Here is a 15599-nt window from a genome sequence, read left to right as displayed (position 1 = left end):
CCTTCACGTTGTAAGAGAAGAAGGAGGCTAAGCAGAGACATTTTTCCTTCCAAGACACAAAAAGCCATCAGGTCATGTATTTCCCATGTTCTGACTTTTCTCCCAATTTACAACCATGAAAACATAAAAAAGAAGAACTCACAGAGAAATTCAAGGCAAATTCTCTCTTCCTAAATTTAATCCTGAAAAATTCCACATTTACAAAGCACTACATGCAGTAGTATGTCAACACAAAACGGGGCAGTCTGATGGACCACAAGATGAAATTATGGAAAATTTTGCCTGCAGAGGGGAGGCAGCAGTTTCTACTGGCACAGTGCTCTCATGACCACATCGATCCTCTCTGCAACAAGACAAAATTTCTCCCACTTCAGAGCATGCTGTGTTAATGCCGAATTTCACCCACTTCACATTGGGAGTGCTAAAAAAATACCATTTTGTTCTTCAGAAGCATCATTTTGCCTTCTTTTCCATTATTTCTTGCAGTTATTTCTGAAGTTAAAAATGGGACAACACTTCAATCCAATCCCCAGCAAGTGCTTACACATGTATAGGTAGGTTTGGAAAGTACAGGGCTTGAGCTTGTCATTTCTGAAATTACATGATGGTTCAACCTGCCACTGGAAGTGATGTCAACAGCTCTGCTGCACAAATCCTGCTTTGAGAAAAAGCTCTGCAGAAGTGACAGTCTGAGACTCTGTTTACATTCAAGTGAAATACACTTAATTACAGAAATAGTTACTCTTTCTCATTTGTCAGCCCTGCAAAATCTGCATGACCTTTTTAGGAACCACCTTGTGTTCCAACCTACAAGAAGAATTTGACCAACAATGTGTTGTTTTCACCCCTGGGCTGTGCAGATGAAGTTGAGGTGATGGTACCTACAATTCAGGATTCAACACTGGTTTTAGCTGTCCCCTCTTTTTATCATTCCTGCAGCTCTGCTGACTTGCCACTGTCCTCTCCTAGCCCACAGTAACTGCAAATCAATTCAGCTCGCTTTGGCACACTCTCATTTTGAGATAAACTAAACAAAATCTGCTTATCCTTCTGCCAGAGCACACAGCAAAAGGAGTTAACTCATCACACTGAGGGCAGATAATTAAACAGCTAATTCACCTGTATGTCTGCATCCTTCCTGAACCATCTTTCTGGTGATTTACAATGTAAAACAGAAGCCTGCTCTTGGTCACTTAGCAATGCAGAGTCACTGGGTAACAACAACAGACAGGTGTAAACACCAGCTGAAAACAAAAACCATCAGAATTCTTACTAGCCAAGACAAGCAGTTTTGGTTAATATCTTTGCACCATTTTTACAGTCCTTTTTAATACTTGATTTTGAGGAGTTCTTAGACTAAGATTTCACTTTCCAGATGGACCATTTTTGCTAGTTGTCAGTAAAAGAGAAAACAAACATTTCAGAATTGCAACAAGAAAGAATGAGTGCTATTTATCAATGTAACCATAAAACAGACATTCCCAGATCTTCCTCAACACACTAATAGTGTCAGAGTTGCAGCAAATTAAGATTATTTAGAATCTTATTGTATTGCACTATTTCAACATTCCAACACCACATACTACAACACACAAATCCTCGTGTCAAATCAGAAGCCATCAGTGAGACCAAAAACCCCCAGCAACCAAAAATTAAAGCTGCTTCCTTGTACCTGCACCATGTCTTGCAAGCTAAATTAAAGAAAATCATCCGGTTTGCCTGTCTTTGATTTTCCCTAAGAAATTAAGCACACAAGACAGGCAGTCCCTCTCTGGCAAGCGTGACGTGACGTCAAAGGCTCTGTAGTGACAGATTAGTCCCAGAACAACCTGGCCTACTCCTGCCTTTGTTTTCTTTAGGGAAGCACACACAGGAAACCAGCAGGTTCTGTGAGCAACAGAATTAACAAAGTCTGGCTCCTCATGGGTTTGCCTCTCAGCCCTAATTGCTAGGGCTGATTTAAGCTTTTCCTATGGCTGGAATATTTATAAGAGCTTCTTTTAATGGACTACTTCCCATATTACCTGGCTGTATTTTCATTATATTTCGAATAGTTTCATTGGTTGAAGTCCAAGGGACACCTGGCACCTCAGGGCTCTATGCCTCACTTATCTAGAAAGGCAGACTAGAATTCACAGGGTTGAATTATTCACAACACATAAAGATTTTTTCCTCATCTTTATTCCTTTTATTTTACCTAAGCAAGAAACAAACAACCAAAAATTTAATAGTAAAAAGAATGTTAAATTTGTTCAGAAACAAAAGTGAAAAAACCCGGCAAAATATAGCACAGCAGATGAGCTCTAAAGATGTAAAAATACATCTTTGTTACTGAGCAAGTGAGGGACTCAGGAGACTTTTTTTTATTATTCACAGATTTTTATTCAGCTTTATTTTCATGAGAGATCTGCTTAACAGAACACATTAAATATTTTAAAAGAAAATTCCTACCTGAATACTACTAAATCCTGTTTTAGTGAACAACCAGCACAAAGTCATCAAAAGATGAAAGAAACAAACCACCAAAAAAAGGTAAAATCTTGAGGGCTCAGTGATTTGTAAACCTTTACACATCAGAAAGAAACCAAAGAACTTTTTTTTTGAGGACAAAAGAGAAGAAAAGGTAGAACAACTCCCTCCGCATCTCCTGTAAATCTAGGATATCATTTTCAGCCTTCACAGCAGCTCCAGACTCTGCAGTCACTTCTGTGCTTTTCCAGACCACACAAGAGGAAAACGAATGTGAAGATGAGAAAACTTTTGTTATGTGCTGAATACATAATCAGATTCTGAATATAAAGTTACTAAATGTTAAAACAACTTTCTTAGCATCCTGCTTTTCCAGGCCAGATGTGTTTCCACCAGGCAGATTGAAATTTTCACATAATAAAATCGCAGAGTGTTCTCCAAATTTTTTTTCCAGCTTCATATCCCAACAGTGAGGGAGACCTTATCCTTGGAATGTTTCACAGGTGACAATTAGGGGTTCTATCCTTGCACAGTAACATTAACCTTAATAAAAGAAACAAAGTGGTTACTGAGGAAACACTGCAGTAGGAAAAAAAATTGTGAGGGCAGACAGACTCCAAGGCATTTGAGACAAACGTAGGAGCTGCTTCCAGAAGGCTGTAATGCAGGATGACAGACTGGCTCCTCTAAATCCCTTGCAGGGTGGTCTGAGCCCAGCAGCTGTAACAGCTGGATCTGGGGTTTGAGACCCTCTGTGCCACCCCAGCCCAACAGCGCGGGCTGCAGCCCACCTCCCCAGCCCAGCAGCAGCTGCCTTCCCCAGCTGGCAGCAGCAGCTCCCCAGCACTGCTGCAGGGATCCGGGCAGCTGCTCCACGGCAGGGCTGGAAGGGAAGGGCTGCTCCCAGCACAGAGCTGGGCTGTTCCTGCAGCACGGGCTGCAAGAGCAGCACGCAGCTACTGCGTTCACACTGCTGCCCCGACAGGCTGCGCCTGCAGCTGCTGCACTCACACTGCTGCCCCGACAGGCAGCCCCTGCAGCTGCTGCACTCACACACTGCTGCCCCGACAGGCAGCCCCTGCAGCTGCTGCACTCACACACTGCTGCCCCGACAGGCAGCCCCTACAGCTGCTGCACTCACACACTGCTGCCCCGACAGGCAGCCCCTGCAGCTGCTGCACTCACACACTGCTGCCCCGACAGGCTGCAGCTGCTGCACTCACACTGCTGCCCCGACAGGCTGTCCCTGCAGCTGCTGCACTCACACACTGCTGCCCCGACAGGCTGCGCCTGCAGCTGCTGCACTCACACTGCTGCCCCGACAGGCAGCCCCTGCAGCTGCTGCACTCACACACTGCTGCCCCGACAGGCTGCAGCTGCTGCACACACACTGCTGCCCTGACAGGCTGCGCCTGCAGCTGCTGCACTCACACACTGCTGCCCCGACAGGCTGCAGCTGCTGCACACACACACTGCTGCCCCGACAGGCTGTGCCTGCAGCTGCTGCACTCACACTGCTGCCCCGACAGGCAGCCCCTGCAGCTGCTGCACTCACACTGCTGCCCCGACAGGCTGCGCCTGCAGCTGCTGCACTCACACACTGCTGCCCCGACAGGCTGCAGCTGCTGCACACACACACTGCTGCCCCGACAGGCTGTGCCTGCAGCTGCTGCACTCACACTGCTGCCCCGACAGGCTGTGCCTGCAGCTGCTGCACTCACACACTGCTGCCCCGACAGGCTGCGCCTGCAGCTGCTGCACTCACACTGCTGCCCTGACAGGCAGCCGCTGCAGCTGCTGCACACACACTGCTGCCCCGACAGGCAGCCCCTACAGCTGCTGCACACACACACTGCTGGCCCGACAGGCAGCCCCTACAGCTGCTGCACACACACACTGCTGCCCCGACAGGCTGCAGCTGCTGCACTCACACACTGCTGCCCTGACAGGCTGCAGCTGCTGCACACACACTGCTGCCCTGACAGGCTGCGCCTGAAGCTGCTGCACAGGAGCAGCCACCAAATGGTGTTTTGGCAGCAAGGCAGGAGCCTCTCACCTGGGCCACCACTCCCCTTCTCACCAAGCGGAAGTGTGGCAGGCAAAGTGTCCAGAAGGCCACACTTGGCCTAACAGCACTAGCTGGATATGGAGGACTAAGTCTCAACATTCCTTTTGAACAATTCCATATTTCCTTTGGCTACTAACAATAGGTGTATTTTCTCCAAAAAGGAACCGTATCTCTAAGCTAACCCAAACTAGGCCTGGAATATTTTGTACAACAGGTTCAGGCCCATTAAACCAGGCAGAGAGACAGCTGCGAATTTCAGTAGCTACCACTTGCTCCTGAACAGTCAGATGAAAAAGCAAAAATCTGTAGCTCAGTCCATCATTTCACTGTTTATCCAAAACTACCGTGCCCAAAGAAACAACTGCATGAAGGCACCAAAAGCTCCAACAGGATTATCTAGGAAGAAAAGCTTTCACCCTCTGGGGTCTCCCACAATAGCTCAGGAAGTCAGCATTAACACACCTGCAAGTGCCCAGACAGCACCCCAGGAAATGCCTACTTTAGAAAGCACCAAATAAATTTTTATCACTAGATAGAGCACGGCAACTAGAGTTAACTCTATTCCATAAAGATATATGAGGTTTTCAAGAGACATAAGAAATGCTGGCCAAGAACATATACTGTTAAAAATCAATTCACTATCCCTTGGGTAACTTACCCCTCAAAAGCTGAGAGAGACTAAGAGCATGGAAAACTCTTTGAGTCCAGGCCACAAAGCTGCTCAGGATGACTGAATAACCCAGATCAGCAGCTTAACAACAACAAACCACTCAGAGCTGTTCTGAGTAGCAATTGAGATACAGCAAATGATATTACTTATCTCCTTGCATAATAGTTTCCTCTGTAATAGAACCAAGATTTACCTTACTGTTTTATTCACCTCTTCAATTACAACCAGACAGTTCACAGACACACTTCAACTCCCCGCCAGGTTTTGCATATCTCCAAAGACAGGGAGTCCACAGCCTCTCCAGGCAGTTGGTTCCAGTGCTTTACCACCTTCACTGAGAATTGTTTTTCCTTATATTTAATTATAATTTCCCAAGCTGTAACCTATATCCACCGTCCGCCTCTCACCCTCAGACTCCAACTCAGAGGGAAATTTGATTCTGTATTGTCTGTTATCACCCACTGTACAACTGAGACAGCAACTAGATCCTCCTGTAGCCTTCTCTCCCAGGCTACACAAAGCCAGCTCCCTTAACATCACCTTTCACACAAAAATGCTCCAGCCTCCTCCCTTCCTAGGTAACCCTTCCCTGGACTTGCTCTGCTTTGTCCATGGCGTGGCTGATACTGAACACACTGCTCTTGCAGCTGTGGTGTCCCCTGTACAGCAAGAAAGAACAGCCTCCCTCGGACTCCTGGAACACTGCTGCAACCCACTATGTGCCTACTGCTACTTCTAGAAAATTCCTTCATTCCCTTTCCAAGCATTCCTAACAAAAATCAGGGTTTTGGATACAAGATTTTTAAACAATCCAATCCTGAGTTTCCTCTTTCTAGAGTCAAACACAGTACTTTGCTTCCTTTCCCCATCCGTTATGAGGAGAATGGCTCAGTAATCAAGGATAATTATCAAGTCCATGAAGAACCAAGGCTAGCTCCAGATTGTATCTGCTACAAGTCCACTCAAACCCAGAAAGATTTAGGACACTAATTCACCCATGACATATTAATAAGTCCGACAATTATCTTTAATTTCACACATACATTGCTGCAATGGTGATTACCTCAAAGCTATTGAAACAAAGTGTAACACTTCTTCCCCCAAAACAGGTAAAGTTAAGCCAATATGCCCAGCCAAGCAAGTAAAGGCTTTACTACCATAAAATCAAATTTAAGATGCTGTGTAGCTCCCTTCTGGGCTATCAAGAGATGCAGCACATTCAGACACTCACAAATGAGAATTTTTGGTACCTCAATTCTTCTCATCCCAAAGTCCCACCTGTCTCAGGATCACCTCCACAGACTTCATCAGCTACACCCCTCTGTGACATCCCTGCTCGTTCTAACCCTGCAGCAACCCTACCACTGTATCGAGACTGTTCTTAATATGAGTCATCCGTGGTTATTAAATTAACTTTTACTTCTGTTTCAGACAAACACTTAAAAAACAACATCCAGGCATATCGACCAAGACACAGACTGAAAGGTCACCTACTGCAAGCATCTAACTGAAGAGATAAGAATGCTTCTCTGTTTTTCCATAACTCAGAAGACCATCTGGTAAAAATTAAGCAGATTCACCAGCTGTTCATTTAGCAAAAACAAGCTAATTTACTTACCAGCATCAGAAATCAAGAAAAGGTTTTAGGCAAATATGCCAGGATAAAGTTTGCCCAATGCATTTCAACTCCCACACCCAACTATTTACAAGTTTCATCATTCCACTATTTGAGCATCCCCTTAAGCAAAGTGGGGGGGGAGGAAAGGGGGGAGAAGAAAAAAAATTATATTTCTGAAGGTCACAGAAGACATTTCAACCTATAGCTACCAAGCAGACAGGAGTGAACTTTGCCCATGCTCTGAGATGACTGCAAGCCTTCCAAACAAAGCAAGCTGGGGACAAAGTCTAAACTGGTAGCATGAAGTTCTAACCACTTCTCAGCAGAACTAACTAACTCAGCACCACACTAACCACTTTCAAATGGATTCCAGCAGACTGTGAACTCTCTCAAGACTCTGCAGCAAATTCTGATTCCAGAATACCACGAAGGCAGATCCCTAGGAAGCCCATGAGCTGAGCCAAGACATGAACTCAAGCCTCCCAAGCCCCATGCTAACACTGCAGTGTTTAAGCCACACATGTTACATACAAAGAGAAGTGGTCAAACTGAATTAAAAAACAAACCAAAAGTCAGTACCCATTAATTAGTGCTCCATTCTACCAAACCCATTTGTCTTTCCTGAGGACTGAAGACAGCCTTTACCCAACAAGTACAAAAATGTTTTAGTTAGGATTATCCCAAAGTTTCTGTGTTTGTTTAATACTTTTATTAAGTATGACAGTGAAGACAAAACCCCAAGGTTTCCTGAATCATTTTGCCCTTACAGTATCACGTAAGAAAAATGGATGGAAAAAAGAAAATAATTGTAAGGGTCAAACAAATGCTTGCTGCACATTTGCACTCATCTCCTTTCTCCTCATTGTCTCAAAAGCAGCAGAACTTCAAAAACAACTCAAGAATAAATAAAACCCACTTTCTAGATAAGCACACAAAGAGTACTAATCCATACAAAGGAATATTTTAGTCAGCATTCCACACTCTTTTGAATTTTTTGTGAAGAACAGGACAGCAAGGAACAGATATTTTCTTCAAAACCTGGAAAAGACACTGACATGGTTTAACTCCAGCCAGCAGCCAACACCCATGGAACTGCTCACACACTGCCCCAGCAGTGGGACCAGGGAGAGAATCAGAAGGGTAAAAGCTGGAAAAGTCAGAGTTTGAGATAAAGACAGTTTAATAGGGAAAGCAAAAACCACACAGACAAGCAAAGCAAAACAAGGAAATCATTCCCTGCTTTCCATGGGCAGGCAGGTGCTCAGCCACCTCCAGGACAATGGGTCTCCACCACACGTAGTGGTTATTTGGGAAGACAAACAGCACCACTCTGAAGATCTTCTCTTCCTCTTTCCTCCCACCACTTTATACACCAAGCATGATGTCACACAGTCTGGAAAATCCCTTTGGTCAGTTTGGGTCCCCTGTCCCCAACTGTGTCTCCTCCCAGCTTCCTGTGCACCCCCAGCCCCTTCCCAGTGGAGCAGAACAAGAAGAAGAAAAGGCCTTGGCTCTGTGCAAACCCTGCTCAGCAATAACAAAAACATCTCCTTATTATCAACTCCGTGTTCAGCACGAATCCAAAGCTGAGCCCCACAACAGCCACCAGGAAGAAAATTAACTCTACCCCAGCCAAAAGCAACAGGCATCCAGAGCAGGGAAACAAACACGTTCAAACTGCAAGCAGAGGTCATACCAATAGCACAGGCCAACAAGAGCTGAAAAGAAAAAAAAAAAAAACCAAAAAAACAGTTTTATAAAGATATTAAAATTATATAAGCTTTTAAAAGCATCAGGACAAGAAGGCCTGACAGTAAGTCACTGGGACCAAAGGAAGAAAATAGTGGAGAAATATTCAAAGAAGGCAAGGGAATATCAGAAAAGCTACACGAATTCTGATACCCACAGCTGAGGAACTTTGGGACCATCCTGTAGCACAGCTGATCTGTACAGAAAACACTCTCATCCTAAAATGCCAGCAGAGACATATAGAACAAACCACTAGATTTGTGAGAGCCCCCAAAACTTTAAAGGAATTTAAATACAAGTTTTTCACAGCAGACTCCTCTTTCAATCAGTCTTGATTAAAGGTGAAATCAACACCACATTCCCACGGTGCTAACATGAGTTTTTGCGCAAACCAGAAGGGGTTAAGATCTCTACAGTTCAAATTTGATTTCTGTACTAATAAGAAACAGCAGAAACACCAATAAAGGATATAAAATAGGCTTAGTGTGTAAATGTATAGACACACTGAGGAAAAGTGAGCACAGTTTCTATAGAGCAAACTCACACATCACAAAACTACTCAAATGCCTCTCAAGAACTCAGTTGAACAACACAACTCTAACTCAAGCTGACACAGCTTATTTCCAAAGTTCTACAACAAACCCCATCATCAAGCTTTCAAAATGCTGACTTCCAGAAACTAGGATGAGGCAAATCCATTCACATTTTGTTTCTTTCAGCTTTTTCCTAGGGACCAGCCACTGCCGTAGAAGAGACATTAGGCCAGCTGGGTCTTTGATCTGAGCTGATATGGCACCTTTGGTATTTGCTCACACAAACAACCTGACCTTTAGAAAAAAAAAAAAAAGAAAATTATAGAAGTGACTCAGTTTCAGTGCTCCTGCCTTTACAAAATGTTTCCTGCAACAGATAAAATATGAAACCTGTATAAAATAACCCAAGGGCTAACGTACTCTGTTCTAGTTTCAAAATGTCTCTTAAGAACTTCAGCTTTAATGAATTATCTTTTGAAAGCTTTACCTAGTGCTGTGGAACAAAGACCAGCTCAACCAGTCAGACATAGAGGACCAGCAGATGACTATTTCGATAGACCAAACAACATGTCATGCATACATCAGGGCTTTGGTTTCCTCTTTGAGCAGTTCCTTTTTACAATTGCACATTAACTAGTCAACTCTAAAAAACTGGCTTAATTAGTAGGTATCAATCCAGCCAGCAAGCATGTCATTTCCTTTCATCCAAGTAATGAGGGACGAGTAAAATGTTAGGTACTTCCCCAGGTCTTTTATTCTAGTTCCTACAGTAGTTAGGAAAGGACTCATCCAATGGCTGGCTCATATGTGCACAAATTTATTCACTGACTAGAAAAATAGGAAATCCTATCAAAGAAATGCCACGTAGTTCTGTTAAAAAGCTGCCTTTTGCTTCTAGTATGGAACTGAAAACTAGGCTTGCAATGGAACTGAATCATAAGAACTGCCCAAATACAGAAAAATCTCCACCCTTTCAGGCTTTCCAGCTCCAATAAAATATTCTCAAGATGGAAGATTCTCAAGGCCCCTAAAGACATGTAGCAAAAGGCTCAAATGCTCATCCTCTCCCACGCCTCCTTCCACATAAAAATATGACCTCAGTAAGTGTAGAGTTTACTGTAAATGATCCTTGCTTACCAAGATATATTAGCCATGTGGTATTTTCAATATGACAAATAATTTTCACAGTATCTTTCAATGAAAGCCCATTCCTAGCCTTTGGGAGCACATATAACTAATAATTTCAATATTATAATTAGTACTGGTTGTCATGGCATTTGAAAAAGGATCCTACAGCTACCACCTCTCAATCTGTTTCAGTGACCTACTAACCCAAATACCTATATGAATGGGCTGATGGAAATGGTGACATGATTACTGTGATGTAAAGAGTCTTTTCAAGGTAATTGAATGAAAAAAACAGAATAAACCTCTTTCTAAAGACAAATTGGTGCTCCAGTGGTAAATTATTTAGGTTCCTACAGCAGGGGTGTAATGCACACAAATGACAGTCATAGTAGCCTCCTTCTTCTCTATAAATGTCAGTTAGTATTTCTAATTAACTATCTGTCCTTACCTCAGAGAAATTAACTGGCTTTTCCATGAAGAGCTATCAATGGGAATATCCAAGTTATGTTTCTAAAAGGATACCACTCTTCCTCCAACTTCTTATTTGTGACTCTGGAATCCACTTCACCTTCAGTTTAAAGGCCAGTAAATCAAATTAGCTTTGTTCTGATCAGCCTGAACTTTGGGATGACAACTGAACCCAAACATAACTCCAAAAACCCACGAAGAATAAATTGATAGAAAACCCACAAAGAATAAATTAACAGAAGTGATGGCAGAAGCGATTGGTAGTAGTCAATGAAAATGGCAATAACCAAGCTGGAACACACTAAGCATGCAGTATGTTTTTATCATATCTCTTTGGCCCTAGGGTCATTTACAGCAAACAAAACCAATTGTGTTCCAGACCAAGAGGTCCAGCTACCAATTCCAAAGGTGTTACTGACTGTGCAATGCACAAAATTATAATGTGATAAAATCCAACAAGGATTAAAAGAAATTCTAGTCGAAATGCAAATTAAGAGGCCTCACAAGTATTAACTTCAATATCCTATGATGGCCTGAAGACCTCTTTTTTACATTGACAAACAGTCCTGTTATCTATTTTAAAATTTAACTACAGATACAGTAACCTATATACACCAAAACAGGTCAGGTGAAGCATCTGGGCATCTGACTATTAGAAACCCAGCAGAGCCCACTTTTAACTAAAGACACCCAATAGGAGGGGATGACTAAACAAACCTGTCTATGCCAAACCCTTATTTCCAGTCTCTGGAGTACTGGGGTTCCTTCCACCTATTGTGGAGAGCGCTGCAGAGTTCAGCACCCATTGCACTCTACATTTTACAGAGGCCACACAAAAGAGAGGTCTGGTTTGAGTAAGACTGAGGTTTAAACTCAGACAGATCTGAAATGTACACCCAGATATTTAGGGAGATCTACTAATGAAAATGTAAGCCTCCAAGAAATTTAAATCTTTGGAAAGTGTCCTCCAGCTTATGTTTAAACTTTGACTGGAACTCTCTTCAGCGAGTACTTTTTGTTGAGGACCTTGTTCCAAATTCCCCAACACTCCACTGCAAGCCTACATAGAAAGCAAGAACAGCCCTTTTTGCAGTATCTTAATGATAAAACATGTATTTTTCTTTCAGAAATCAATATTAAGGACATCAACTTCGAGATTTGTTCAGAAACCACAGTGAGTGGTTTATCCTTACAGAAATGTTTGAAACTTTCCAGCCCCCACCCTAAGTCACAGTCCAGGGCCAGAATCAAAGGTAGTGACTTGAAGCTATTCCTGTATCTGCCCACCTTTTCCACCCATCAAATCTTTATACTGGCAATAACTTAAAATGACAGAAAACCTGAGCCACCATGCCAACAACAAGCAGAGAAGAAAGCAAAGCTCTCTTAGCACCCTTAAATAAAAAGAATACAAACATAAATTCTGCACACAGACTGTTGGACAGTGAAAACTGTTCACAACTGAAATAATCTTCTACAGGGCTGAAGCAGACAGGAATAAAAAAAACCCAACCAACAACTTTATCTTGTCAGTTATTTAACAGCACTGTGTTAATCTCCAGGTGAAAAGATTCTCCAGTTTCTTTAATCTTCACCATTCCAGAAGGAAACATGTAGATTGAATTACAATTAAATCTTCAAAAACAAACCAAACAAAAAATAATAAACTGATGTATCACTGTCGTGGTCAATTTCATAATTTAAACCACAAACATTTAGCACGCTTCTTCCCTTTGCTGCAAATTACAGCAATGAGGTTCTTCCTTCCCAATTCCCCCTTGCTCCTCCCACAAACCTGTTTTTATGAAAGAGTGACACAAAGTTGAAGTTTGGAAAAAAACAAAAGACATTTTTAAACACAAGTGGGTGAATCACACAAAAGTAGTCTATTATCCAGTTTTAAAAATTTGGAAGAGGAAAGAAAAAGCACATACCTTGGTTTCACAATGAGCATAGATGAAAGAGGGAAGAAGAAAAGTACTAGAAATATGTTCTCAGCAAAAGCAAGGATTTTTGAGTTCTGTCATTTCACTCTGAAATCCCTCTCACCCTGACCAAATCCTGAGCTACATTTTTATATGGTCAATGAAAAATGTGAATTCTTTGAAAAATTTCCTCCTGAAGCTCCAATGTGCCAGATACTCTTGTAGTACATGGACACACAGGAGCTGGAACTCCCACAATCCTGCAACCCTCAGGCCCACTCCACAATTAGGATTGTTGTGAGGACAAGCACACAGCATGAATAAAGTGGTCTTATAGGTGGACATAACTTGTAAGGATAAAATTTTAGTTCCAATCCTAAGAGAAGCTGTAAAAACAAAAGTGCCAGCAGAAACATCAATATCTGACACTTCTCTGTCAATACTCAAATTTTGGGAATGAAGACCCACCTATGTCAATTAAATAAAGCTCTATGCAACTAATTTTAACAATTTAAAAAGGAAAAAAAAAATCTGTTTTCTTTATAGTGAAAAGTAGAGCCCCCAAACCACATGAGATCATGAGTATATTTGTACCATGTGGGCATCCACTGAAGATGGAAGATCACTTCGCAGTTAAACACAAGAAACAACAGAAGAACAGTTGTTAAAAATTTTGGTAGCAATTATATGCCCCTCTTTCCCCCAGTATGTGAAGTATGCTGCAGCATCACTCTTACCAATTCACATGCAGATACCTTCTTGAAAGAATTTATGCTACTAACACAAGCTGTTGTGTTTTTTTCCTATGGAGTTTTCCCTTTATGCCAATGACACTTTGTGGAGAAGTTCTGAATTGCATTTAGAAAAAAGCTAAAACTTGTTTGTGCGCTGAGCTCCACATCAGCTCCTTCCACTGAAAACAATCAGACTACTCATGTACAAAGCAAAGCTTCTGCATAATCTTTCCTAAGTGTGGGCCTAAGAAGGAAAAGTTAGGCAGGTTGCTTACACAGCCCACATGCATGAATACGTATTTTGTGCTCCCTGGGTAGCACACAGTAGCCTCATTAAAAAGGAGAGGAAAAGAAAATAATTATAAACTACACCGAACAGGCTTAAATTGTTTTGAGACATTATGCAAAAATACTTTGGTAGATCACTCACTGTGCCTTACTCTATACCTAAAATATTTCATAAAATTCCATAGGTTCATGTATATGTGTGTATATACATGCAAAACACTTTTTAAATACTTTTTAAAAAGTAATTCACTTTATTACTATTTATTAATAGTACCTCCAAAAGCAGAAGTAACCTGTTACTACAATCAGAGGTAGAAAGAAAAAAACAAATGCAATACAAGTTCCTGTTCCAGCTGAAACCCAAGGCAAAATCCTTAATGACTCTGGAAGATACAAAATAAATCCATGAAAACTTCACAAATGCATCAAGCATCAGCACAATTATGATTTAATTATTTTTTTTTATGGGGAGAGAAAACCCTTTCAAGTTTCAGAAGTTTAAAGGCCACTACTCTATTCCCCTGAATCATAACTTGGGAAAGGTAAGGGAGAAATGGTGATGGAAGTTTCCCTATCGATTTCACTCACCAAGATTAGCTGAATTAAACTACACAGAATTGCTTTTAAAGTTTTCACTGTGTGCAACATTTTTCAACAAGACACCTCATAGAAACATAGAAGATGGCAGCAGAACTCTGAGAAACAGATTTATTAATTAAAATGTACAGAAAATATAGAAGGGAACATCATGCAGAATTACTTTGCACATAAGGTTTTATTCTCCATTTTAAATTCTTAGTGAATGAGTTGCAAATTCCACCAAGTGTTTAAAAGACCCAAAAACCTTTACTGTTTTGTAACAGTGTAAAGATAAAAGGCCTAATAATGACTGACATTGTCCTTTACTAATCTGAAGCTTTAACAGCATGACAATTAACAGTTCAGTACTTCAAAATCAGGTAGACACTTGATATTATCTTTAAAAGAAATTCAATGAAACAGAAAAACAAAGCTGTCTGCTTAAATACATCAGGAAAATGTTTGGGTTCTTTTTAAGTAAGGATTGGTATATGATAAAATATTTCCTAGGTTCAGACACATTATGTCATCCACCCTTGATCTAAAACTGGTTTCTGTGACTCCACCACCCACTTGCAAATTTGCAGTGATACTTACTTGTCTTCATAGTACCAAACACTGCAGTTGCTCTTACAGTTTTATTAATGGTTTCAAAATCCAAGCACAACCATACTTCAAAATAGCATAAAACACCTGGAAAGTGTAAACCTGTATTGAAATTTCTATAAAACAAATAATCTTACATTCACCAGCCACTAATTTCATCATCTGGGATTCCTGGTTGTACATCCAGGTAATAATAATGTGGGATCCCATTAGAATCTGTTCCCACTGGTATCAATGCAGAATTGGGATCCCAGTTTCCTTCCACAGAGTGCTGTTCCTGGAAAAACTCCTTTGTGAAACTCCAGCCCTAAAATTGGGAAGTCATCCCTTACATACACAAAAGTATTTCCAAGCACAACAAAGTCATATCAATATAATAACATCTGGTAAGCATTTTAATGAGCATGGGTGTAAGATTGGGGTACAGAAGGGGGTGACAGTTCCCTGTTATCACCTGGGAACTCCAGGAGTTACATCAGCGAGATCCCAGCTACCTTTTGCAACAGAGGAATTACTTAATTACATAATACACAGGAATTACTGTGCACACTACAGTCACCCGACCTGTGGCTCCAAAGAAACACACACACAGAATGAATTGGAGGGATTGCTTTTTCTTTTCTTTTTAACTAAATGAAATCGTTTCACTGCTAACAGCTGGAAAAAAGTCTTTTAAGAAGCTGAACATACAGGTGCCAGTTTTACAAGAATATCCAGGTGCCTATCCATGTAAGAACAACCACTGCAAATAGACAGAGCTTAAA

The 15599-nt window shown here is 41.6% G+C and overlaps 1 protein-coding gene across 2 annotated transcripts in view; it reads right to left on the bottom strand.

Annotated features, from left to right (window-relative positions):
- The window catches only part of FAF1 (Fas associated factor 1), a 153989-nt gene that overhangs the window by 133555 nt on the left and 4835 nt on the right, over window positions 1–15599 (bottom strand). The gene's annotated exons all lie outside the window — the stretch shown is intronic.

This window comes from Prinia subflava, chromosome 10 (genome assembly GCF_021018805.1).
Source record: "Prinia subflava isolate CZ2003 ecotype Zambia chromosome 10, Cam_Psub_1.2, whole genome shotgun sequence".
Taxonomy (NCBI): domain Eukaryota; kingdom Metazoa; phylum Chordata; class Aves; order Passeriformes; family Cisticolidae; genus Prinia; species Prinia subflava.
This window is presented reverse-complemented; position numbering and strand designations above follow the sequence as displayed.